The sequence below is a fragment of the Ochotona curzoniae genome, unplaced genomic scaffold (assembly GCF_017591425.1).
Source record: "Ochotona curzoniae isolate NIBS_2020 unplaced genomic scaffold, NIBS_Ocur_1.0 contig_3498, whole genome shotgun sequence".
Taxonomy (NCBI): Eukaryota; Metazoa; Chordata; class Mammalia; order Lagomorpha; family Ochotonidae; genus Ochotona; species Ochotona curzoniae.
In genome coordinates, this window is record NW_024465885.1 from 22,462,629 (window position 1) to 22,490,383 (window position 27,755).

Genomic DNA, 27,755 nt, shown 5'->3' on the forward strand with positions numbered 1-27,755 from the left:
GATTCTAACGTACTACTTGTTTCAAGGACCTTTAGCAAGTTACACATGCACTCGCTCTAGTGTCTTTCTATGTTGTTCTGTTATAAGCAATATATGTGGCTACTTTCATGACATTCAAATCTCAGATGCCATCTCCAATTTCACAAATTCTTCTTCCTGACTTTAAGTAGTCCTAAAAGGACAACCAGACACATCTACAAAATAACATTCCTTTTTCTGGTGATTTAGTCTTTCAAAGTGCTTATCATTAATGTTTTGGGTTCCTCTGATGAAATTCACATTGAAAAACAGAAAAGTCCGTTTTGCCTACTGTGAGCCTATCCAAGTGCTTCTCAGATGACAGTTCTTAATGAAGCTTTCAGCAGATTCATGAACTAAAATTTTAAATTCAAATTCTTGCAGATTTACATTCTTCCTCAGAAGTAATCCGTTGCACCCGGCATGGTGGCCTAGCAGCTAAAGTCCTCACCTTGAATATGCTAGGGTTCCATATGAGCACCGGTTCTAATCCCAGCAGCCCCACTTCCCATCCAGCTCCTTGCTTGTGACCTGGGAAAGCAGTTGAGGACGGCCCAAAACCTTGGGACCCTGCACCCATGTGGGAGACCCAGAAGATCTCTTGGCTCCTGGCTTTGGATTGGTGCTGCACTGGCCGTTGTGGTCACTTGGAGAGTGAACCATCAGGCGGAAGTCTCTCCTCCTTTCTGTATATCTGACTTTGCAATAAAAATAAAATAAAAAAGTAACCCCTTGCAAGCTCAGTCTTGACAGATAATTCACTATCTAGATGTGATAGTAATTTTTATTATAATGTTTTCTGTTCAATTTCCATGAATTTAATAACAATCTTATTATGACCAAGAACAAAGTAGTATTCATATATCATTAGTGCATTTTAATTTTAATTTTAAAGAAACTATTAATATTATGTACTGAATAATATGCAAAGTACTTGAAAAATTGTATCAAATTTATTAGATCAGAATCCATTTCATGAATATTGAAAAAAATTAGGGAACATTGATTCTACCGGTTTTAAATAAACATTTTTCATGTTACTTCATTTTTGCTTATGGAATGTTGTCATTTATTGTCTTCTAACACCATGTACGGTCTAGTATTCAATTATTTTTTATTCATGCCAGTGAATTTCATGTGATTATCAAAGATTCATTTAATCTTGTTCAAGTAAATTATGATTTTCCACAGGGTTACCTTTTAAATGATATCCTCTGTTTAATTTTCATATTTATATTAAAATCGTTTTAGCACATGATTTTTGAATTGTTGCTATTTTATGCATCAAATAATCTAGTTTGTGCTACATTGAAGATGTAAATATGCATTTCTGTCCTGAAATATGTTCAGAATGCATTTTACAAAGATTGAAATTGCATTTGTGTTAGTATAAATCCTCACTTAACATAAAAAACACAAACATTTTAATTGACTAGTTTTTGTTGTGACAGAAAGAAATGGCATAATAATTGATAGTCCTTAACTGTTTAACTGACAATTTTGACATATTAATAGGCTAATAACACTTAATATGAGACAATGATAATGCATACATTTATATTACTAAAATAATGGGACAATCAATTATGAGATGCCAGCATTTAAGATCATTTAAGTGTGCAGGAACACAGTACATCCCAGGGACAATAAATGCTGATTGTATATGACGCTTCCCCAAATCAGTCTCACACACACACACACACACAATTTAGCTATTACTCTTCCATGGGCATTCTTGCCCATATACAATTGAAGAGGAAGAATTTAAGACAACTGAGCCATGACAAATATGTCTCTTTATACTGTCATTATTGAGGGAGAATAGATGTTTGATCTCTTTTTGTCTTTATATATAATATGTTAATATTATGACAAATGTATCAATGATATATAAAATAAAGAATGCTTAGGCTTGAAACATTTTCAGTTTGATATAAAATTGATTATTGTAAACCTGGAATATGTAGGTGGACAAGACATGGCTTTTTATAGACTATTTGATAAGCTGACAGAATTGGATGTAAAACAGAAATGATTTGTAAACTGGGAAAAATCTCTGTTGACACTCAAATGCATGTGACTGAGCAACCTACCCAAGGAGCTGCGCTTATTGCTTGAGATGTATTATTGTATTGATTTTTGCTTGAGAGCAGATTTAACAGATAAGGAGAGACAAAAAGAGAGGTCTTCTACCTACCGCTACACTCATCAAATGGACACAATGGCCAGACCTGAACTGATCGGTAACCGGGAGCCATGAGCATCTTTTAGGTCCCCCAAGTGGATGCAGAGGCTTAAGGTTTGGAGCCATCTTCTGCTGCTTTTCAGACCACAAAAAGAGCTGGATTAAGTGATGGGACATAGACTGGTGTCAATATGGGACATTAGCACAAGAGTCAGTTAGCAGATTAGCCTGCAATGCCACTATACCAACCTCATGGGTACTGCATTTTAAAATGTGCCCTATATTGTTAAAAGGCTACACATTCCATTTTAATGATTACTTCTGGTGTTAATCTAAAAGAGAAACAGAGAGAGACAGAGACAGAGAAGGAAACAGACCGAGATTATGATTGAGAGTTGAAGAGAAAACATTAGAGATTAAGAAAAAGAGAGATGGAGTCGGAAAGAGAGAGGGGGAGAGAGGGAGAGAGAGAGCGAGAGAGAGAGCAAGTGAGCACATATCCCATCTGCTAATGCTATTCCAAAATGTATAAAGTAGCTAGGGGAGAGGCTGAAGCATATAACCAGAAACCAGGAATTTAACGGAGGTCTCCCACATGGGTGACAGGATGCAACAACTGGAGATATCACTGTCATTTCCCAGTATCTTCACTGGAACCTGGAAAAGTGACCTGACGCCAAGAATTCAACTTTAGAACTTTGCTGTGCAATGTGAACATCCTAAACTGCATGCTCGCAGGCTGCATAGCGTTTCTTCCTATGTTGATTTAACAGCACATTTTGTTTTCAGTTACACTGCTTTTGGGGAGATGCAAAAATTGTGAAATGCATTGTTTAGATTCTTCATTACATGTCTGTAGTTTTATATTAAGTTGGTTGATTTCATGATAATCTCCCTTGATTTCCTTCTGTTTCACTGGGAAATAAAAACAACCTATCAACTGCATTCTAAATATGGCTCATCAGAAACTGCATGTTGCAGCTTATTTCAGAGTGTAAGCTGTTGTGTGTTCTCACACTTTGTTTTCCATTTCTCACATGATTCCAAAAATATGAGAATTTCAGTGTATAAGCATTTATGTTAGAGAACAAGATCTGAAGGGACTTGGAATATTTGGTCAAGGTACCAACTATATGACAACTATATGTTTGTTTATTGCCTGTCGATATGCAGAAAATATTCGCATGCACATACTTGCTCCAATACAGATAAATAAACTCACCCTCTCTGTCCATGACATATTATTCAATGATTTCTTCCTTAAACTCAACTGTGAATTGGTTTTTGGTGTGATATTTTCATCATCAGAAGAAGGGTCAACACAGAATAGCAATGTGTTTTAACTACCCATGAATTTGATCTTATACCAATAGTCTGCCTACATATCTCAAAGTCACTAAAACCAATTGATAATAGCATTATTAGAAAATATAGTAGACCAGTGGAGTTTAGATGAGGAACTGGATTAATTGCATCCAGGAAGTCTTATTCTCAGAACACTTTATACTAAATCTTAGAAGCTGTTCTATCCTCTCTGGTGACCTCATTATCTTCTCAATGTGTGTCCAAGGTGAAGGATGGTTTTTCAATCATGCTCCTGAAGGAACAGTCTAGGTTCTGTGAGATGATCCCTTTTTTATCTTTTATGTCTTTGATCTTCATGGGGTGCAATTATCGGGCTACTGATTCCTGTCATTTTTATCTCCAGGGAGATATCCACACGCTTCTATTTTCAGATGTACTGTAATTAGCCTTACTTTATTTGATCCATGATAGACAGTTAAATTTAGGTACATCTATTTACTAACTCTTTTATCAAACCTTTTGTCATGCTTTACTTGTGTAATATGCATATCATTGAAGTATTTTAGGTTTTTCTCTCATAGCTCCAGAAATACATACATTAATAAAATTAATCCTTTAAAGTTGTTACATTCTATAAGAATCAAACAATAACAACAACAACAACAAAAAAAACCCTCTTCTTAAAATAATTAATGTTTTTACTGCTCAAAGAAAATTACACAAGCAGCAAGTTACCTTTAGGCAGCATCAGAATGTCCTATGAATGCATTACCAAAGTGTTAAGAGAATACATTGGGGGCCTAACAAAATAGCCTCCTGGCTAAAGTCCTTGCTTTGCATAATACAGTGTCCCTTATGGGCGCCACTTTGTATCCCAGCTACTCCACTTCCCTTCCAGCTGGCTCCTTAGTTTTGGCTTGGGAAAGCAGTACAGAATGGCCCAAAACCTTGGGTCCCTTCAGCTGTGTCACCACCTTCACCTGCATCACCCGAAGAAGCTCCTGGCTTTGAATCAGCTCATTTCAGGCCATTGCTGCCACTTGGTGAGTGAATTATTGGAATGAAGATCTTTAAGTCTCCTTCTCTTGCCACTCTGATTTTTTAATAAAAATAAATAAACTTAAGAAAAATAAAAAGAAGACATTGGGGCTGCTTGTTTGAAGAACCTAATTCAGTATCACACAAATTATAAACTCTCAAAAATAATGTATGAAAAACCTGCAATAAGTGGCATAATACGGCCAATTCTGCAAACCAAAAAACAATGCCCAAACACTCTGAAAACAGGATACACACACACACATACACCAGGACTTGTGGATCTTCATAGCTATGTATTTATTGCAGCCAAATTTGAAAAATATAGATATATTGAAGTATCAGTTAATCACTAAATAGCTACAAATGTTTTGTCTGATGAATAGGTTAATGTTTCATTTCACTGCATAGCTCTTTAAAACCTCATGCCAAGCAAAACAAAAACAAAAACAAAAACAAAAACCAATAAAACAAAAGGGCACATAAGATCTAATACTGGTTATATAATGCAGTAGAAAATTCACATATGTTTAACAATAAATATCAGTTATTATCTGCTTTTGGCCTTAAGAAAAGAGATCCATTACATAGTGTACAGAGAAAAGTAACTAGCATAACAGAAACATTCAAAACATTTATGACGGTGTGACCCCACAAGTGCATATATTTCTGAAAATCCATCAAATGACACATGATAAGTAAGAACCTTTAATTTATGTAAAATATTAAAAAAGTAAAGGCAAGGATATTAAAATCAATGTGAAAATATTAATATTTTCAATATTATTAAAAATAGAGGTAGTACTAATCAATAAATTGACATTTTAGACTGCAACCAAATGGATAAACAGATTTCCTTTCATTTAATCAGAGGCAAGGAGAATGCAGAGTTTTAATCGATGCTTAAAAGAACTAATTTGTGAAGTTAAATCTTTTTGAATTCTGTGAAATGAATGTCCTTTGCTATTTCAACATTAGAAAAATTACTCAACGTTTACAACCAGAATGGAGCATTCTGCTTATATCTTAGCACACATGTTAGTAATTCTAGACTAAAACAATAATCAATATATTTTCAGATATGAGTTTCAATTGATTGCATATCCTGAAAATGTGGGAATTTAAAGACACTTTCTTATTTTCTTCAAATCATAATTAAGTTTGATATAAAGCTAGATGCCTTTGAACACATGTTATCATCACTATTCTCCATGATGCTTTCTTAGTCCTCATCAATCCCAAATTTGAAATACTCATGTATTGGGCCTGGCAGCGTGGCCTAGCAGCTAAAGTCCTCACCTTGAATGTACCAGGATCACACATGGGTGCCGGTTCGAATCCTCACAGCTCCACTTCCCATTCAGCTCCCTGCTTGAGGCCTTGGAAAGCAATCGAAGACGACCCAAAGCTTTGGGACCCTGCACCCATGTGGGAGACACGGAAGAGGTTCCTGGTTCCTGGCTTTGGATCCGCACAGCACCGGCAGTTGTGGTAATTTGGGGAGTGAATCATTGAACGGAAGATCTTCCTCTCCATCTCTCCTCCTTTCTGTATATCTGACTTTGTAATAAAAATAAATAAGTCTTAGAAAAAAAAGAAATACTCGTGCATTTTTTTAATGTTATTTCCCTACACTACAGAATGTATAAAATCTATCAGAACAGAATATTTGGCTATTCACTGCTGTAACTTCTGTGTAATGCAAGGTAAAAACTGATGAATATTTAATGTAGAAATGAATGAATGAATGAATGACATGATATACAATGCTACTTACAGAACAAAACTGGAAGGAGAAGAATAAAAAAATGCATTATTGTTGTTGAGCTAATTGTGGAACACAAACATAGAAATATGAATGTGCAATTTGTATAAATTTAAAATTTAAATGTTCTCAAATTAATGAAATAGCTTGTCCCACTTTACAAGCTGAAAGGTTCTAGGAGAATAGAATTGAATATTCATAGATAGCCATAGCTTATGCTGAACCTGCGCTGAGATGTTATATCTACTGATACTAATTTCAATTCTTTTTTTTTTAACAAGTAAGCATTACTGAATAAAGAAAGTATGCAGAATCATAATGGTCACATGCAAAATCTCTTTTACACAAATATGAATTGCAAGCAGATATGGAGACTTATGTTATGGCAAATGTCAGAAAATGCACAAAAGAAAAAATAATGATTAAACTCCCTGAAGTGAAAGAAAGATTTAAAGAAGTGTATTCAGCAGAACCAAATACTGTAGCAGGATTAAGTAGGATGAGAACAAAGCCTGGGGATTGAATTTACTCACGAGGAATTCATTTGTAATTGTAGCAAAATCTTTCTATGTAGTCACAGAGATAGAGAACAGGTTTAAAGTTTTGGGGCATGAAGTAAAAATGGAGACATTGACATTAACTGTTTCAGTCAATGAGTTTTATGGGAGGCGGTGGGCGGAAGGAAGGAAAAAGAAAAAAGCAGATCCTTTTGAAGATTACAGAAGTGGTTATTTAATGGAGAACATACTTAAGAAATGAAGAGAACAACAATCAGCAATAGCTTTGGGAACCAAATGAGTTCAACAATATCTGGATGTGAGGATACAATGCTGCAAGTTACCTTTAGGCAGCACCAGAATGTCCTATGATACAATGCAGTATGCATCTCTACTTCCCAAACTGTTTACAATATTTTGACAATAGGATGCTGAACTCTCTATCATTGTCCAAGTCCACAATGGACCTGTGACTTTGTATGCAGAACTATACTATAGTGATGATATAGCAGAAGTTAGTGAGGAGGAAGTGAATTGGGGAGGGGATAAGGGAAATCCCAGGGCTTAAGGAACTATATTATAAAATGATAGTAGTGATAACAATAAGTAAACTAAAAAAAAAAAAATAAAAGAGCATTTCCAATGAAAAAAGAACTATTCACCTAACTTGAAAGCCACAAATATGAAAACAGGGAAGGAGAGAGAGAGAGAGAGAGAGAAAAAGAGAGGTCTTTAATCCACTGCTTCACTCCCCAGATGGCCGCAAGGGCTGCAGGTGTCTTTCCGAAGCCAGCAGTGCTGTATTTATTGCTATGTTTTATTATTAACAGTTTCTTTTCCATGGATTTTCAGTCTCTCAAGAACCACAGTATCCTGTCACTCAAGAAACTCAAAGAACAGTAATGTGAACAAGGAATGTCAAATCGTAAAAAACTGAGCCTCATAAACTTCTAAGACTAGATTTACAGTATTGGGGCATGAAGTGGAAATAGAAGCATTGGCATTAACTATTTCAGTCCATGAATTTTTATGAAGGAAAAATAAGTAAATAAATACAACTATCCACACAAATAGGCTAACACTATAGCATGTAATGGAATTTCTATAACTCATACTTTCTCCAACTACAGTCATTTAACAATGACATTGGCCACACCTCTCATGCTCAGAATTTTGATACATGCATATATTCATGAAAAGACAACAAAATTACTAAAATATTTGTGTTAGCTTCATATTATCGAACCAAGTGTGCTCTTTCTGGAATACATTGTATCTCTTTAGAAGACATTTGGACAAGGCAACAATCCATAGGATATTTAAATTTATACTGGTTCACTGAAAATGATTCAATAATAAAATGTGTGATATTATTAGTATTGTTATTGTTACAGTCTTGAAAGATAGAGACATCTTGTTCACTGATTCACTTCCCAAATGCCCAGGAGAGCCAGATAATTTATTTTCCTGAGTTCCTGGACTTCTATGGCAACAAATGAATACAACATAGTCCACTCTTTGACCATTTACAATTTGAAGTAAATTAACCCTGCTTGTTGCAAGATTTTGGACTAGAATTGTGATACTTATATGTAGCAGAGAGTATCTACTTCACATATAGTTTTTGAAATTGCTTCATGGCTGGGGGTGATTTTTCTCCTTATCATTTCCATTATGGTCATTGAATCATTCTGATATTTATTTGGATATTTTCATTATGTTGCATTTGCATTACTTATAGTCTCTTGTACTTATATCATGATCTGACTTAATTTTCATTTGTGGTTGGAAATTTTTGTTGCTGGATTTGTAAAAGATTTCTTTTTTTTTTTTTTTTTTTGGTTTGAAAAGCAGATTTTATAAGAGTGAAAGAGAGATATAGAATGAGTCTTCTATCTGCTGGCTCATTCCCCAAATGGCCAAAACTGCCAGAGCTGAGTTGATCAATAGTGACGAGCCAGGAATTTCTACTGGCTCACCCATTTGGAAGCAGGATTCCAAAGACTTGGATCATCCTCTGCTGCTTTTCATGTCGTAAGCACAGAACTGTATTGTAAACAGAGAATTAAAGACATGAATTGGCACCATATGGGATGCCTGCAGTAGAGGGAAGAGGGAAATTATACTGTCCATCTGGCCAAACTCTGGCATTTTGTCACTTTCTTCTATGAAGTTGTTCTTCTCTGTTTTTAACAGGTAAAATAAGTTACTTATATACTTGACTAAAAGATTTATCATACCTTTCAGATTATACCACATGAAGATTTTAGCAGTTCTATCTACAGTTTACTATGTAAGTTTTAAGACAATGAGAAAATATATGAATATCATTAGCTTGGTTGATTTTGTATGTATAAATCACAAATAATAGTTCAGTATATTAGTGGTCTAAAACAAATTTTACTAATACAGTCAGGTCTCCAGCTTATTTCTTCTACAATTCCAAGCAATATCTATTTTAAAACACTATACTATCTTTCCAGATAGATAATCTGAAGAATAAAATGAAACAAAAATTTGGAATAGGCTGCACATAAATTCAGGTATAATGTCATGACATGAGTGGTACTTCAAGAGCAATTTTCGAGGCACAGTGGGTTAAACCACTACTTCAGATGCCTAATTACCATACTGAATTGTCGATCTGATTTCCAGATTCCACTATTTTTTTTTAAGATGTATTTATTTTTATTGGAAAGGCAGATATACAGAGAGGAGGAGAGACAGAAACTAAGATCTTCCATCTGATGATTCACTCTCCAAGCGGCCGTAACAGCTGGAGCTGAACCAATGCAAAGCCAGGAGCCAGTAGCTCTTCTGTGTCTCCCACACAGGTGCAGGGTTCCAAGGTTTTGAGCCCATCCTCAACTGCTTTCCCAGGCCACAAGCAGGGAACTTGATTGGAAGTGGAGCTGCCGGGATTAGAACCAGCGCCCATAGGGGATCCTGGCGCATTCAAGGCAAGGACTTTAGCCACTATGGTATTGCGCCAGACCCAGCTTCCGCTATTGTTATTGCAACCCAGGAATCAGGTGAAATGAATAAAGTTGCTTAGCCTCCTCTCACCTACAAGGGGCACTTAGAAGAAATTTCTGTATCTCCACACACTGTGGGGCATTGGGAACTGAACAATCAGATGGAAGACTTCTGTTGCGTTGCCATTCAATACATGAAAACAAGTAAATAAAATTTTGATGCATTTACTTCATCTACTCTTTCCTTTCCTCAAGGGTCTTCAAGAAACAAATGTTCCCAAAGAAGAAAGAACACTGGTACATAGAATATATATGTGTTGTCTTTTATATTTGTTCAAAGCAATAAACTATTAATAGTTAACCACACCAATACCTAAGTAGAAAAAGACTTTGTTGGGGTTCATGTTTTATCTGCTTTAGAAATAAGTTCCAGAAGCTTCTGATATTTTTCGGTTTTAGATCACTGTGTGCACTTGTCAGAAGCAAATAAAAACACTAATATTTTCTGCCTCATCAGTGCAATACATGGATAAAATTGTCTGTAGGGCACTGCTTGCTCTGCCTCTGGCATGGCTGTCTTAATGAATCTTTGTATGTTTGTTTCTCATATGGAGTGCGATAGGGGTTTTCATGCTATTTACACAGACTCTAGAAAGTCCCTGTCAACATGAATGTTCATTACCAAATGTTCCTGGAATTGTGTGTAATTGCTACTGAGCAGTGCAACATCAAAATTAAATCTTTGTTCTTGCACTTCAAATTGAAATCTATGTTACTGTGTTTTAATGCTTTGCGACAAATGTGGAATGTTTCGTAAGATTCCATTCACGTTGAGTTATCCAGGTGCTCAATTCAGTTTAAAATTCAAGTCTTTCCCAAGGTGTGAAGTTAAAAGAGATTTCCTTTTTCCTTTTCAAGATCTGGCTCTTCCACCATGTTGAATTATATAGAAAGGATATGAGTAGGGAATGGTGAGTGTCTTTTTTGTCAATGTGTTGTAGTATTTCATAGTCTGTTGGTGTTCATCAACCTCATAGCTAATGCTAACCACAGGAATATTTTTAAGGGGCTGCCTTCTAATGATCAAGGTCAGGAACATCTTTGCAGTCACTTTCACCCAGTGTTTTCTTACTGTAGTGGAGTCTATTCTAAACCCATGTTTGAGTAAAAGAAAGATTATTTAAATGACTCTGTCTTTTGAAATGATGTTGTGATTTTTAAAAACTCAAGTAACTTTTCTAATTCTAGATGCTAAATTTTTAATCTGTTCAGTCTGTATCTTCCTCAAGTGTTCTATTCACCTATTGAGAAAATCAATCTATTGACAATGCAGCCAATTGAGATTTACATGATAGTTTATTTAGGTAAGCATCTCCAGTCTTTTGCAGCGATCCTCTCAGAGAGCATAAAACATGTACATTACAACTTGTATGGAAAGTCATATAAGGAATAAATTTTAATCACAAAATATTTATAATTCTTTAGGCAGTCAATCAATTAAAGTAAACATTTTGTTTACAAAACCAATATTCCATCATATTTCTTTTAAAATGAACATTACAAACTCTAGGCTTAGCGTGTGTACATAATGTTATCACACAGCTCTGATGTTTCCAAAATGCTATTCTGTGTTTAAGGCAGTTAATAAATTTAAGAATGCATACTGTGTTATAACATAATCACAGCCGTACGTGTGGTAGAATTTATTTTATTAACCAAGTAAAGCAAGATAAAACTTAAAATCAAGCAGCATTAGTTACAAAGTTAGAAGGTAAGATGTAGAAGATAATTTATAATATTAAATATAACTTGGAGGTGGGGAATTGGCATAAGGGTTGAGCAACTGCTTAGGATATCCAAAACTCGTGTCTGAATGCATGGGTTTGCGTTCTCATTCTGCTTGCAATCACCATTTGGAATATTTTCCTCTCCATTGATCTTTCTGACTTGGTAATAAATAATAGCTTTAACAATGGTAAAGTAATACTATTGATATTTGAACATATGTAAGTATTTTAATGTTTCAATATGATGCAAGTTTTAAATATATGGCTTATTAAATTTTATCAATTTTGCATTTGTGTTAAATGCTTGGTATTAGCTTTATTACAATTTATTACTTTGGTTTATGTATCGCTATACTAAAACACATAGAAATCTCAGCAACAATGCTTACATACTTAAAATTTTGGAATGTATAAGCTATAATTGTGGCAGCACCAAAAACGTCACCTTCAGTCCACTTATAATGCATTGTATAAATATAGTTGTTTACACATTTTTTATAAAATAATAGGAGAAGTACTCTGTTAAATACTGACAAAATGAGCTTACTAAAGAGGATCATGTGCTTACTGTAGAAATTTTAATGGCTTTACAGTTATTATGTAAACTTATTTCCATATTCCCATAATAATTTCTCAAACAAAACTTTGTACAGCAAATATTGCAATTTTCACATTTTATGTACAACATAAAGATGTGAAAATTGTCTTACATGCTCTACTCAAGAATTTAAAACATTTCTTTAATTTTTGCACAAGTCTTCTGGGAGACACAAACAGCTTATTGCAGGCTTTGAAATGATTCACAAAAGTCATTTACTGCTTTCTTTGTAAAGGTTCTTACAAAATTTTCCCCACTTTTCTGTTTTGGTTGCTTTTCTTCTTACTTTTTAAAATTATTCCCATTGTGGATAGTATTTCATGCTGCTAAGAAATATAATTCTATGTTTACCTCAGACAAAAATTCCTAGTAATATAAACCATATTTCAGGTTATTTGTTCCTTTCCAGCAGAACATCCACTAACAATTTTCATAGTAGGCCCTGGTTGATATGCTGTGTGCATTGGGCTTTCAGGGCATGGTTTGTGTCTAGGTTTTTTTTTTTTTTAAGATTTATTTATTTATTTATTTATTTATTTGTTACAAAGTCAGATATACACAGAGGAGGAGAGACTGAGAGAAAGATCTTCTGTCCGATGATTCACTCCCCAAGTGAGCACAACGTCTGGTTCTGCGCTGATCTGAACGGGCATCCCACGTGGGTGCAGGGTCCAAAGCTTTGGGCCGTCCTAGACTGCTTTGCCAAGCCAAAAGCAGGGAGCTTGATTCGAAGTGGAGCTGCTGGGATTAGAACTGGCGCCCAGGGCCCGGTGCGGTGGCGCAAGTGGTTAAGTCCTCGCCTTGCACGCCCGGGATCCCATAAGGGCGCCGGTTCTAATCCCGGCAGCCCCGCTTCCCTTCCAGCTCCCTGCTTGTGGCCTGGGAAAGCAGTCGAGGACGGCCCAAAGCTTTGGGAACCTGCACCCGCGTGGGAGACCCGGAAGAGGCTCCTGGCTTCGGATCGGCATAGTATCGGCCCGTTGCGCTCACTTGGGGAGTGAATCATCGGATGGAAGATCTTCCTCTCTGTCTCTCCTCTCTGTATATCCGCCTTTCCAATGAAAAAATAATAAAAATAAATCTTTAAAAAAAAAAAAAAAGAACTGGCGCCCATATGGGATCCTGGGGCGTTCAAGGCGAGGTCTTTTGCCGCTAGGCCACATGGCCGGGCCCTGTGTCTAGGTTTTATGCAATAAACAAATCTTGGTATGTGATAAATTTAAAATGAAATTTAGTTGCTATTTTATTTTTTCAGTCTTCATCATATAATCGGTGTACATGTAAGCAGTATGCATTGAAAAGTTAAGTTGCATAGGTAAATTGAAAATATTTTTAATTCATCAGTTATTTTAATTGCCACTTTTTAGTGAATTAAAATGTTTATGGTATATTCAAATTGAAAAAAATTATGAAATTTAAATGAATATTAATATTGTTATTTCATTTCATTTAAATATACTGCGCTGTTTTAATTAGTTGTATTTCAATTAAATGTAGTTACAAGGAAACAACCAAGCTTAACAAAATGTTGAATATATAAACATGATATTAACTCTGGATGTGTAAGAAACTTCAAAATACTTATTAAAAATTTAGTATAAAAATAAATTAATTTTGTTCAAACTTTGAAATGTGCATGTATGATACATTTTAAATATTTCAATATATATGTATATATATATCATGGACAAAACTTTCATGTATCTCAAAATCAGTTATCACAAAAGAAATTTATTTTAATTTATCATTTCACAAGTTTTCTGAAATCCTGTATTATATCAATCAACCATTCAGGAGAGCAAACGAACAAGTATTATTTAAGGAACTTTTAGGCATTTTTTTTTAATTTTAAATCTTTCTATTTTAGAACAAATTAAGAAGAATATGCAACTTGACCTTGCTATAATGTAACAACTTTACATCATTTATTTCTTTAGATGACAATTTTATGTGTGATGTAAAAAAAATGTTCTTTTTGCTTACTCTAGTGCAATTCTACACTTACACTTTAATGGTTGTTCCTGGATAAGGCATAACTTGTCGTATATTCACAGAAAGCTGGAAAAAATTTCAGGATAATGGGATGATCACTAAAACTAGAAAGGAAAGAAATACTTATTTTTAGATTGTGGAAATCAAATCAACTTTTACTTATAATTCAATAATTCACAACACTTCTATGTTATTTTTACTTTAGATTATAACCCCCTCATTTTATAGGTTTTTCATATAAACAGTATAATAAACACTGTGTTGACTATAGAACTAAAAGAAACTTACACTGTTCCTTTTGAAAGAACATGCATTTCTATTATGTAATCGGGCATTATGAGACAGAGATAGAATGACAATTTTAGGTAGATATGGTCGCAACTCATTCATTTTATGTTTAGCAGATTAAGATTATTTTATTTTTATTGGGAAGGCAGATATACATAGAGGAGGAGAGACAGAGAGAAAGATCCTCCTTCTGATGATTCACTCTCCAAGTGACCACAATGGCTGGAGCTTAGCCAATCCAAAGCCAGGAGCTCTTCTGGATCCCGGTGCTTTCAAGGTGAGGACTTCAACCGCTATGCTATCACTCTGGGCCCACAATTTGGTTTTATTTTTCCCATTGTAACCTACATTCAATATGAACTTGACAAAACAAAACAAAACAAAAACCTGAAATTTTACTAATAAGATTTCATATTATTTTCTTTCTGTTTTGTATTTTTCTACTAAGTTTCATTTTAATTATTTCGCAGAGTGACACAAACAGAAGGAGATGGAGTAGAGAGAGAGAGAGATGAGATTTTGCAGTTTCATGTTGCCTCTGGAACTGATGGCCACGGGCCAGACTAGGTCCATGCAGAACGCAGGGCCCTGAAACACCAAGATCCTTGCTCGCTGACTTTTTTACTTCAAACTTCTGAGATATTTCTTTCATTGCATTACCTTTTCAGAAACTGAATTCTACTAATTTCTGTGGAGACAGTGACAGCAAACAGAGAAAATTAAAAAGACTCTGCAGGATCAGTGTCATTGCATAAGAGGTTAATTCTCCATCTACAATACCAGTGTCTTATTCAAATGCCGGTCTGAGTTCTGGCTGCTTCATTTTTGCTCCAGTTCCTTGCAAGTGGCCTGAAAAAGCAGCAGAGGACATCCCAAAAGAGATCTACATGTTCTTGCTCAACCCACATGTGAGACCCTGAAGAAGCTCCTGGCTCTCAGCTTCAGACCAGTTCAGTTCAACCCACTGAAGTCCTCTGGGGAAAGAGCTCTCTGTTTTTCCTTCCCTGTGTAATTCTGCCTTGCAAACACACACACACACACACACACACACACACACACACACACACACACAAGAAACGACCCTTTGTAATTTTCTGGACTGAACAAAAATCAGTCCAATTTTCTTGAATTGAGCTGTCACAGTTATCCAAGGGGTTGCTTCTTTTTATACTAAAGGTTAGTGCCTTCACTCTCACACTGGCAACAACTGACACTCCCCTGTCTGCTGCTAGAAACCTTCTCAAGCAGTGAAACGGAGCATAGTAAAAGACACATGGAAAAGTATAAGGTCAATTATACGTGAATTATAGTCATTTTAAGAAGTGGAAGCAATGTAGCACTTGATATAAAATTGATATGACTGATATTTAACCATCATCAGAACTCTCAATATGCTATACAAAATAGTTCAAGGTCCTTCTATAAATTTTCTATTTATTCAAACTGTATTCCACATCTCCAATCGTGTGTAAATGGGAAAAAAATGGATATTTATTTTCTTAAATTATGCTTTAAAAGGCAGGAAGTCATGGGGATTTATGAATAGGATTTCCTATGCAACTTTAAGATAAAAATATACTTAGTGTAATTTAAATTTAAATAACCCATAAGCTCATTTACGTTTGTTTCATTGAGTTCTCAATGCATTTATCTGTATTAGTATGTTGATTGTTTTATAAACGGGTGTTTCAAAAAAAGTAAAACTGAGCAACTATGTATATCACAAAGTGTGACTCTTACACCAACTAAACTGATAAGCCTAATTGTTAACATACTCATATTCTAAATTCAGTTTAAATTACAAAAAAAAAAACAGAGTTATAAAAGCAAGCTAAGATATTTGAGTTACCAGCGACTTGGGGAATGTTATGATTATTGTTTTACTAAGTTCCATGTGCTTGTACAGCTTCATAGAATATGTAAATGTTTGCAATAAATGCCAGCTCGGCAAAAGCTCACTTAGTCAAAGTAAGAAGTTATGATCATTGCTTCTGTTTCAATGGCAACACTTCCTTCAGAAAACAATTTAAAATGTGTTTTATGCCCTCCATTAACTGAACAGTTAAGGATATATAAACAAAAAGAATTGCTGAGAATCAGCAGACAGCTTCAGTGGAACAACACAAAAAAACTACCGGAAGTTCACCCTAACAAACATTTTCGTGTTTCTTTAGAAATGAGCAGAATTGGGCCTGGCGCGGTGGCGCAGTGGTTGAGGTCCTCACCTTGCATGCCGGGGATCCCATGTGGGCGCCGGTTCTATCCTGGCAGCCCCGCTTCCGTTCCAGCTCCCCGCCTGTGGCCCGGGAAAGCAGTCCAGGACGGCCCAAATTTGGGACCCTGCACCTGCGTGGGAGACCCAGAAGAGGCTCCTGGCTTCGGACAGGCATAGTATCGGCCCGTTGCGCTCACTTGGGGAGTGAATCATCGGATGGAAGATCTTCCTCTCTGTCTCTCCTCTCTGTATATCCGCCTTTCCAATAAAAAAAAAAATGAGCAGAATTATCCATCTCATTTATATATCCGTGAGGTTTCATGGAAGTACTCTACGAAGAAAATATTTGCTTTACCTTAGCAGAAGTTGAAATCTACCTTTATATAAATGGGCAGAATGGAGCTAAACTTTCTTCAAGAATAATATAAAATGAAATTAGGACTATGTGATGAAATAGGCCAATTTTAATAAGTGCTATAAATTTTAAAATTCAATACAATTGAAACTGTTTCCTCTAGCCTTCATAGAGAAGAGGGCACACAGGAGTGGCAGCCTGAACACTTACCATACATAACTATATAAAAATTTATCTTTATAGGGACCAGTGCGGTAGCTAGTGGCTAAAGTCCTCACCTTATACTTGCCAGGATCCCATATAGGTGCTGGTTATAATCCCGGCAGCCCCACTTCCCATTCAGCTCCCTGCTTGAGGCCTGGGAAATCAATCAAGGATGACCCAAAACCTTCGAACCCTGTACCTGTGAGGAAGACCTGGAGGAAGTTTCCGGCTCCTGGCTTCAGCTTCAGATCAGTGCAGCACCACCCTTTGTGGTCACTTGGGGAGTGAATCATCGGACAGAAGATCTTCCTCTCTATCTCTCCTCCTCTCTCTGTATATTTGACTTTCCAATAAAAGTAAAATAAATCTTTTGGAAAAAAAAAAAGAACCCTGTCTTTATGACAGGTAAAGGAAGAATTAGGATTAAGTATATATATATATATATATATATATATTGTTTTTTGTTTCTCCCCCCGTAAAGGCTATTCCGTGCTATGGGATTCATGTGTTTTGGAAAGGTCGATCCCTATGCACATTCTGTTGGTCAACTAGCTGTAGGAAATAAACTCAAGACTCTGGTGGTGAAACTAGACATTTGGTGTCAAATAAGGCTTTAAGCAGTTAACACTATTGGCACGTATAGCCCACTTCCTTTCACCAGCTTAAAAAAAAGTAACGAAGTCATCAATTATGTTATGTGAGTAGCTTTTCAAGGGCAAGCTTGTCTGTGGTTGACTAGGTGACAATCCTATCTCTGCTTAGAACTAGTTTGAGAAAAAAAAAAGCCACATTTTCTTACAGATCCTGAAACTAATGAATTGAAAATGAGAAAAATTCCATATGCACTTAAACATATATTTTTTTAAATGCAAACATTTTTTTAAATAAAACTTCAAAAACATATACAAATTTGATGGCTAAAACTACAGCAATTCATTATCTCACAGTTTTGGAGACTCGCAGTACTTTATCTTAATGTTGGCAGATTTTGTTTTCCGTGATTGTCTTTGAGTAAAATTTATTCTACAGTACAATTTGTTTTATTTCCCTTGATTATAGATGGTGATATTTATTTATTTTACCTTTTATGTTATGCATATGTAATGCCTCTCTTTGTAGGCACCAATAGATTGAATTAATCAGTAGTGAATATAGGTTATAGTGGACATTTTCTGGAGGATATGAAGCAAAGCAAAACAGAAAAGATGGCCCAAAGCCCTGGGACCCTGTACGCATGTGGAAGACCCACAAGACTCCTGACTCCTCGCTTCAGATCAGCTCAGCTCCCGCCCTTGTAGTCAGTTGGGAAATGAATCAATGAACGGAAGATCTTCTCTGTCTCTCCCCCTTTTTCTCTCTCTGTGTATATATATATACACACACACATATATATACAGATATATATATATATATATATCTGACTTTGCAACAAAAAAATAAATCTAGAAAAAAATGAAGGAAGGAAGGAAGGAAGGAAGGAAGGAAGGAAGGAAGGAAGGAAGGAAGGAAGGAAGGAAGGAAAGGGGGCTTTTTCATAGTGTAATGGACTAAATCTGTGCCTGGATGTGCTGGCATCCCATATGGGCACCAGTTCAAGACCTAGCTACGTCACTTCTAATACAGCTCTCTGTTTATTGATTAGAAAAACAGTGGAGGATGTCTCAAATCCTTAGGTTCATGAACCAAGGTGAGAGACCCAGCAGAAACTCTTGCCTTCTGGCTTCAGTTGGCCACACTGGTCTTTCAAGTAGTTTGAGTTGTAAATAAGAATTAAGGACCTCTCTGTCTCCTGTCTCTAAATTTTGTCTTTTAAACAAAACTAAATCTTACCAAAAAAGATAAGGAAAATAAGAGCATATACTTCTGACCATGTTCTTTAAGTTTACTGAATGCTGAAAGTATATTGTAGAAAAGAAGCTGGAAGTGTTACTACACATGCAAATGAGGCTTATATGTATTCAACTTGAAGACATATTTTTGGATAAGATGATGCTGGTATATAAATTTCAATAATAAAATGTTACTGTCTTGCATTATTAATCATTTATCCCAGTGCTGCAGAGAATCATGAGTCAATAAGATCTAGGCTGGTGTTAGTGATTCTTGACTCAAGTTAATGACTGAGTCCAGTTGTTCCGTAGATCACTATGCTTGGAACAGTTAGCCAGCATGCTTTCCTCCCCTCATGATGACTGTAGAAGTGCTAGGGTCAAACTAGTCATTGTGCTATAAGGCTTACTTCAAAACTGCTGCATGGTCTCATTCACCAAAATCAGTTGGCTAAAGGGTCTATGCCCTTATTCAAACTGCAGTTGGTTTATAACAGGAATAATTATACCGTCTCTGAAAAACATAGGGCTGAACTGATGACCCAATTAATGCACAGAATCACACTAATATTTTTTTTTCTCTTGTGGATGATTACTGGATTAAAATCTGTATTTTTATTGATTCTCATGGAGACAGACTTGACTATATATAAGCATGTCTTGGGATACATAGGACACTTCAGAAAAAGCTCAGAATTTGTTTGCAGAAAAGCTCATTAATTGCTTCTAATAAGTACCAGATTGTATTTGACATAAATCTCTACACTGAGACACTTACGGGACATTGCTGACTCCCTGTACATCAAATCAGCATTATAAATGGGCTCCTAATGTGATAGCCAATGGCTGCCATGGAAGTTGGAAGGTTAATGATTCTTTAGCTTCAAATTAAAAATTGCATAAATTGAGTGATGATTCACATGGATTTGGACTATACGTCTGCCTTGAGGAAGGACAGGGTCATGTAAAAGCATATGTGTAGCCTGGTCATAGGAAGCTAGGGGCACAGACAGGATTAATAGTCCTGAAGGGCATGGTCCTCCACTCTAAATACTACCAATGCACAAAATTCCATAAGCAACCAGAACGATCTTGGAAGCGAGCAATTCCCTATCATGCAAGAAAGACTGATGCTAAGCATTTTTATATCAGTCCTGTGTGACAACAAAAAGAAGATTCAGCTATCCATTTTTGTTTGTTTGTTTTTGTTTGTTTGTTTGGTTTTTATGGCTCATGACTTGGATGAAGCAACAATTGACCTATATTAAAGTTATTTTAGTCTGCGATAATTTTGTTTACACAATATGCAATACCATAGGCATCACTGTAAAGCAGTAAAATAATGGCTTAACTAAAGAGCTGAAAGCAAAAAAAAAAAAAAAAAGGAAAATTAAAGTTCTATATTCAATGAAAATAACTTAAAAGATGAATTTGAACTATAGATTTTTGGTAAAATGAAAGCTAGGTTAGAAGAATTTAATACCTCCATAAACTGAACCATGAAACATATAAAAGTTATAAAATAAGGAGAAAGAAAATTTATCTCAGAAGAAAGGCTAATGATATGTTAGCCAGAATTCAAAGCAAATGAGGTGTTAAATGTATTGTAAAATAAAAACAATCATTGATTTTATAAAACTGGAATTGATATATTTCTCAAAGAGCCTGATAGTTATTGTTTTAGGCTTAGCTGACCATAAGGTATTTGTCACAGCTACTTAACTCTGTCATTTCAACGTGAAAACTGCAAGAGAAAATATGTGAGTGAATGTGGCTGTTTGCTAGTGTATTTTTTTTATTTGTTTTTAAGTTCCTTATATTACCAGGTAGGCAGATAATAGTTTTGAAAAGAATGCGGAAAATTTAGAATGTTTGTGGGGAATGAAATTAAAATTTTCTTATTTTCATGTAAATTCTCAAATTAAATCTACATTTCAATTTAAGGCTCTATATGCATGACTTTTTGTATATATTTTTTGAGAGGCAAAATGTGACAGAAAGAGCTTGATGGTAGACAGAGGAAAAATGCTCAGGCTCCCTAACTATCAGGGAAATGAAAACCATATTGAAGTCCAACCTGACTCCACTGAGATTGGCCGAGATTCTGAACTCTGCTAACAGTTGGTGGTGTGCACATGGGGAGAAAGTTAAACTCCTTTACTTCTGGTGGGAATGTGAGCTAGTAAAACCACTGTGGAGTCAGTACAGAGACTGCTAAGAGAATTGAAATTTGACATGTTATATGAACTAGTTATTCTAGTTATGGTCAGATATCTAAAGGAAATGAGATCTGCATATGAGAAAGGATCTGTAACCTTGTATTTATAGCAACACAATTTACAATAGCAAAGAAATGGGAACAATCTAGATGCCTATCAAGAGCAGAGTGGAAAAATAAATGGTGGTACATCCACTTCATGGAATACCATTCAGTGGTTAAAAAAAAATGAGATGCTACAATTTGCAACCAAATTATATTAACTACAAACTGTTATAAAGAGCTTACTCTCTGTCTTGCTCTTTCTGTCACATTTTGCCTCTCAAAAAATATACAAAATTCATGTATATAGAGTCTTAAATATGCACTATGGAAAGATGCATAGCTACAAGAAATAAGGAAATCCTCTCTTTTCTGACAAAATGCATATATGTGTAACCTCAAAGAAAGAATACAAGAATGCATTGATTTCATAGAATTGTTTTTTTTAGTCTGACTTTATTAAGTAACTGTTTCCTTTTCCATTTCCTATTTGTTGAATTAATGCCTAATATGTGTTAAGCCTGTGATTCTAAAGTTAACAAAAATAACTTCATTTTAAAAGTTTAAAAGTAAATCAAGATCTAAAAGGAGGAGCATGAGTGAGGAGTGCAAGTGGAAGGAGAGGGTAGGATGGGATTTATCACTGTGATCCCACACCTGTATTGTCAATTACATGACATCTGGTCACCTTAAGATAACAACAAACAAAAGTCTTAAACCTAGTCGTTAGGTACACATTTGCCACAGTTTCTAAATCAGTTAATGTCTTGATGGACATCGTGATTAATTCTATATCTTCACTATTGTGAATTGAACTGTTTAAAGCATGGGCATCCCTCTGATATGCTGATTTCATTTAAATTACATAAATTGTCAGGAATAGGATAATAACTGGGTTATATGGTATGTTTATTTACACATTACTAAGGAATTCTAACTCCTTCTGAATTAAAAAATAACAAAAAAAGTTGTGTATTTACTTATACAGATATCAACTTTGCAAGAGTTGTTTTGGAGTCAACATTGGTTCTCAGTAGCCTGGCTCAAGTAACATGTACAACCCTTATGCATTATGATATATGCAGAAAGAAATATGATGATAGGTGGGCCATATCAACACACATATTTCTAGGGTCAAACAGGGTATGTATCAATACTATCTAAAGATCTGAACGTAAGGGAAATTAAAAAAATTAATGCTCAAACATTAAAGCTTTCAGTAGCATGTACCCCTAGATCTGTAATTCACACCATGCTGACTACAGTTAATAAAAATATAATATTTGAAATTTGCTATGAAAGTATATCTTACATGCCCACAGCACAAAACAGAGAAATATGTAATAATTTAATCAATTTGATCATGGTAATAATTTTACACTGTGTTTAACGTTCTGCATTTTAATTATTTGCAATATTTGCTGATTCTGAATCACTAAAATAAATAAAACTAACAACAAATTGAACCTTGTGTACTGTACCTATATTAGTAAGATTTTTTTAATGAAAATTCTCCCATTGGTTATTTTGTTAGATTTATTTAAAAATGACGATTTTTATCTCTGATGATTTAGATAATAAGAAAAAGTAATGAATGTACATCTTTTTAGAAACATCATCAGGGCCCAACATGATAGCGTATCATCTAAAGTCCTCTCCTTGAACATGCCAGGATCCCATATGGGTGCCAGTTGTAATCCTGGCAGCTCCGCTTCCCATCCAGCTTCCTGATTATGTACTGCGAAAGCGGTCAAGGATGGCCCAAAGCCTTGGGGCCCTGCACCCGTGTGGAAGACCTGGAAGAAGCTCCTGGAACTAATTTATGGTATTTTTCATTTAAAAGCAGTGAAAATGTTGTGATGGCTGATAATTTCTACTACATTTTGATCTGAAATATCTTTTCAGAAAGCTTGTTCATTTACCAATCTGTGTTTCTTATACACTAGCTAAGAGTTATAAAATGTGTCAGTCATTTTAAGCTTTTGAAATTTTGTATCAACTCTCCATCCATGTGCTGTTTAATATATTTTAATATATTGCAGCTTTTAAAGTTTTAATTTTTATAAAATCCAATTTATGATGCAATATTTTATAAATTGACCTTATTCCAAAATGTTGTTATTTATCAAGCTGGTTTTTGCTTTGTCAGTTCCATTTTGGTTTAATAAAAATTACTCTGTTTTATTATTCGAATTTTGTTGTGTAAAATTTAATAACACAATTATACATAATTTCTCAACTTTTTGTGCATATAGATACTAAATAAGTTATTTTCCTTTACATGTTGATGTAATACAATTCAAATATTTTGTTGTCTTATTTAGAAAGCTTTCAATTCAAGTTTTTTTTTTTAATTTTTAACCTGATAATGGGTACAATAAGGGATATGATATGAATTTTCTAAATACCATGTTTCTTTTAGTTTCCTTGCTGTATTAAGTTGTAGTCTTATGGTAAGAATATATTTCATGATTTTTAATCTTTGGAAATCCTTTGAAATTTATTCTGTAGCACACAATTTATTGTACTTGAGTATTTTTTCTATAAAATTTAAAATAATTTCTATTTTTCAGTTATTTCAATACTCCAAAAATGCAATTATGAAGCATTTGAAGAATGTTAATAATATATTCATTGCATCATAAACATATGTCATAGAGAAACAAACCAAAAATTATACCATAAATGTAACCATGCCATGGAAGCTATGAAGGATTGATTGGTTTTAGAAATAATAGAAATTTCCATAATCATTCACTTGAAAAGATATGATAGCTGCAGTGTGTAACCCCCTTATTATTATGAAATATTTGTACTATTATGAAGATTAAGGTATATACATGGTCTCAAAGCTGGTCAAGCAATTAAAATACAAGACATATTGAATGTTTCTTATGTTGGCTGCTCTGTGCTCTTTAACTGCCTCTTGTTCAATACATTTTCAGTATTTTACAGCCGTTTTGGAACATCCATATGGTTTCTGCAATTTCATGACATTTCCTGGCATGTAGAAAATTAGCTGGAGCAATTTACTCTGTTCTTCAACTGCTATGCTATTACAGTATCTTTTTTAATATTAAAAATAAAGTACAAATTCGTTAGTACATTTTCCTCAAATCATTGAAAAATACGATTAATATTTTAGGACAACGTATAAAACGTAATATAGTGATATTACTTATGAATTTTTTTTTCAGTTAGGGAACTTCGTAAAACAAGGGGATTTGTATTGTCATAATTTATGGTTTCTGTGAGGTAGTATTTTTCTGATTATATGAGATGAATTTTAAAATGTGTCATCATTTTTACCTTATTTTACTTGGCACAGAAATTAATTCTGATGTTACGGGGAGAAAGTACAGCAAAACTAAGGTAGAAAACAGATCAATTGAAGAACATTTTGAAGAGCATCAATTACAATTTCATGATTCTTTCATGTAAGCAAGACTTTCCACTCTGTCTTCCAATGAATTAACTGATTATTCAAATTAAAGACTAAAACATCAATTATTTTGTAAGGTGCAAAATATCATTCTTTTTTTTTTTTAAAGATTTATTTTTATTATTTTTTTCATTGGAAAGGCGGATATACAGAGAGGAGAGACAGAGAGGAAGATCTTCCGTCCGATGATTCACTCCCCAAGTGAGCGCAACGGGCCGATACTATGCCGATCCGAAGCCAGGAGCCTCTTCCAGGTCTCCCACGCGGGTGCAGGTTCCCAAAGCTTTGGGCCGTCCTCGACTGCTTTCCCAGGCCACAGGCAGGGAGCTGGAACGGAAGCGGGGCTGCCGGGATTAGAACCGGCGCCCATATGGGATCCCGGGCGTGCGAGGCGAGGACCTTTAACCACTTGCGCCACCGCGCCGGGCCCAAAATATCATTCTTGATCAGACCTTTTGATAATGCGTGCTATCTGGTGCTCTATCAATAACTACTTAAGAATTTACTCCATGGGCCCAGTACAGTGGCCTAGCGGCTAAAGTCTTTTCTGTGAACGTGCTGGGGTCCCATATGAGTCACGGTTCTAATCCCGGCAGCTCCACTTCCCATCCAGCTCCCTGATTTTGTAATGGGAAAGCAGTCAAGGATGGCCCAAGCCTTGGAGCCCTGCAACCAAGTGGGAGACCTGGAGGAAGTTCATGGCTCCTGGCTCCGGATTGGCACAACACCAGTCATTGCACTCACTTGGGGAATGACTCATCTGATGGAAGATCTTCCTCGCTGTCTCTCCTCCTCTCTGTATATCTGACTTTGTAATAAAAAATCTCTTTAAAAAGAAAAAGAATTTACTTCATCAACTATCAAGATGTTTTGGATATAATAACCATACAACTTGATAAAAAGTATGATATTTCCTTAGCACTTAATGTTCTTTGGCCTTTCATAACAGATAATGATAAGATCAATTTATCCACATTAAATGAATTAATTCTCAAAAATATCTTCATGATATTTTTGCTATTATTACTCCCATCTTAACAATTAAAAAGCAGGGCCCGGCACGGTGGCACAAGTGGTTAAGGTCCTCGCCTTGCACGCCCAGGATCCCAGGATCCCAGGATCCTATATGGGCGCCTTTTCTATCCCAGCAGCCCCACTTCCTTTCCAGCTCCCTGCCTGTGGCCCGGGAAAGCAGTCGAGGACGGCCCAAGGCTTTGGGAACCTGCACCCATGTGGGAGACTCGGAAGAGGTTCATGGCTTCGGATCGGCATAGCATGGGCCATTGCGCTCACTTGGGGAGTGAATCATTGGACAGAAGATCTTCCTCTCTGTCTCTCCTCTCTGTATATCCGCCTTTCCAATAAAAATAATAATAATAATAATAATAATAATAATAAATCTTTAAAAAAAAAAACAACTAAAAAGCAGACGATGTTCAGAGTCAGAGGGTGGTGGTGATGGCTCAATTACCTAACATTTAGTCAGCAATTGCTAGCATTCCCATATGAACATGGGTTCATGTCCTGGATGCTCCACCTCACTTCCTTTCCCTTACCTGTGGCCTGGGTAAGCATGGATGATAGGTCAAAGCCCTGGGCATGTGCACTAGAGTGGGGTTCCATTAGGAAACTCCAGTCTCCCCCAGATTCATATTGGCTCAGCTCTGGCCATTGCAGATATTTTGGGATGTGTCAGTAAATTCAAGATCTTTCTATGTCTCTCCTTCTCTCTGTAAATTTGCCTTTCAAAAAATAAATAATACATAAATAAATAAATAAATAATTAAAGCTTTAAAAAATATTGAGAGTAACAAAAATGTTAAGAAGTCAATTATTGAAGCTAAATATACTTTTATTTTGCTATAGTTTTACACAACATCATGACCTCTATATCATTCCCACTATTTTGTCCTTATGTGGATGTTATTCTTTATTTAATGACTTATTATTTAAGGTTTTTTCCACTTGGGAATTTATTACAGTTTGGCCCATAGCATTTTCATTTATCCATCAAAGTTCAATGTAAACATTATTTTTATGTGATTTCCAAGTGTACACTTTTGCTCTTCCACATTTCACTACATTTTACAAAATCAAATTATTTTATATTTATTTAGTACCTGGGAAAAATGCTAAACATGTATAATTTTCTTTTATTTAGTTATAGTGGATGGTTTATAGTGCATAATTAATAATAATCTTTTTTTAAAATTCCATTTTACGACACATTTTCATAGGCTCTGGGATTCCCCCAACCGCTCCCTGTACCCTCCCCAATGTTGGATTCCTCCATATTATTACTGTATTACAATTCATACCCCGTCATGATTGCTTCATTGCGGGCATGGACCATGCAGAGAGTCCAGAATCTTATTGTCCAAATAGCTTCTACAGTTTCATTAGGGAGATCATCTCTGGTCTGAAAATAGAGCTGACAAAATACCATCCCCTCCAATGAAAAGCCACAACAAAACTTCAACAGCTGTTTATAGCATCATGATGTTAATTGACATGGTATTGAGTGACCAACATGTTAGAAAATGTAAGTTCTTAACAAAATCCTGTGACTACTTCATTGACATTTCAATTTCAGTTTATACATAACTGGCTGCTATACACCTTAAAATGGTTATAGATTACTATTCAGCTGTCTCATGTCTATTTTTACTTTTATATTTAGCAGCTGATAGTACTGAAGCATGTTTTTCGTTGAACTTGGCAAATTTTAGGATAGTCTAAATTTGCTTATAATTCTAACAAGACATATGTTAACAATTGAAGAGCAGAACAGTTTTACGAGGGGTGTCAGAGAAATCTTCAATACCTTAGTGAGGAGTAACTAATCTTTGTGTCCTACCTAGTAAGGTATATAGGAGTCCAATCTGACTGTTTCCTCCCTGTCTGAACTATCCTTATTGGTCTCTGTGTATCTGATCTAATTTTGGGGAGTGGGGTCTGCAGCGAACTTAATGGTCATTGCAAGATGGGATGGGGATCCAAAG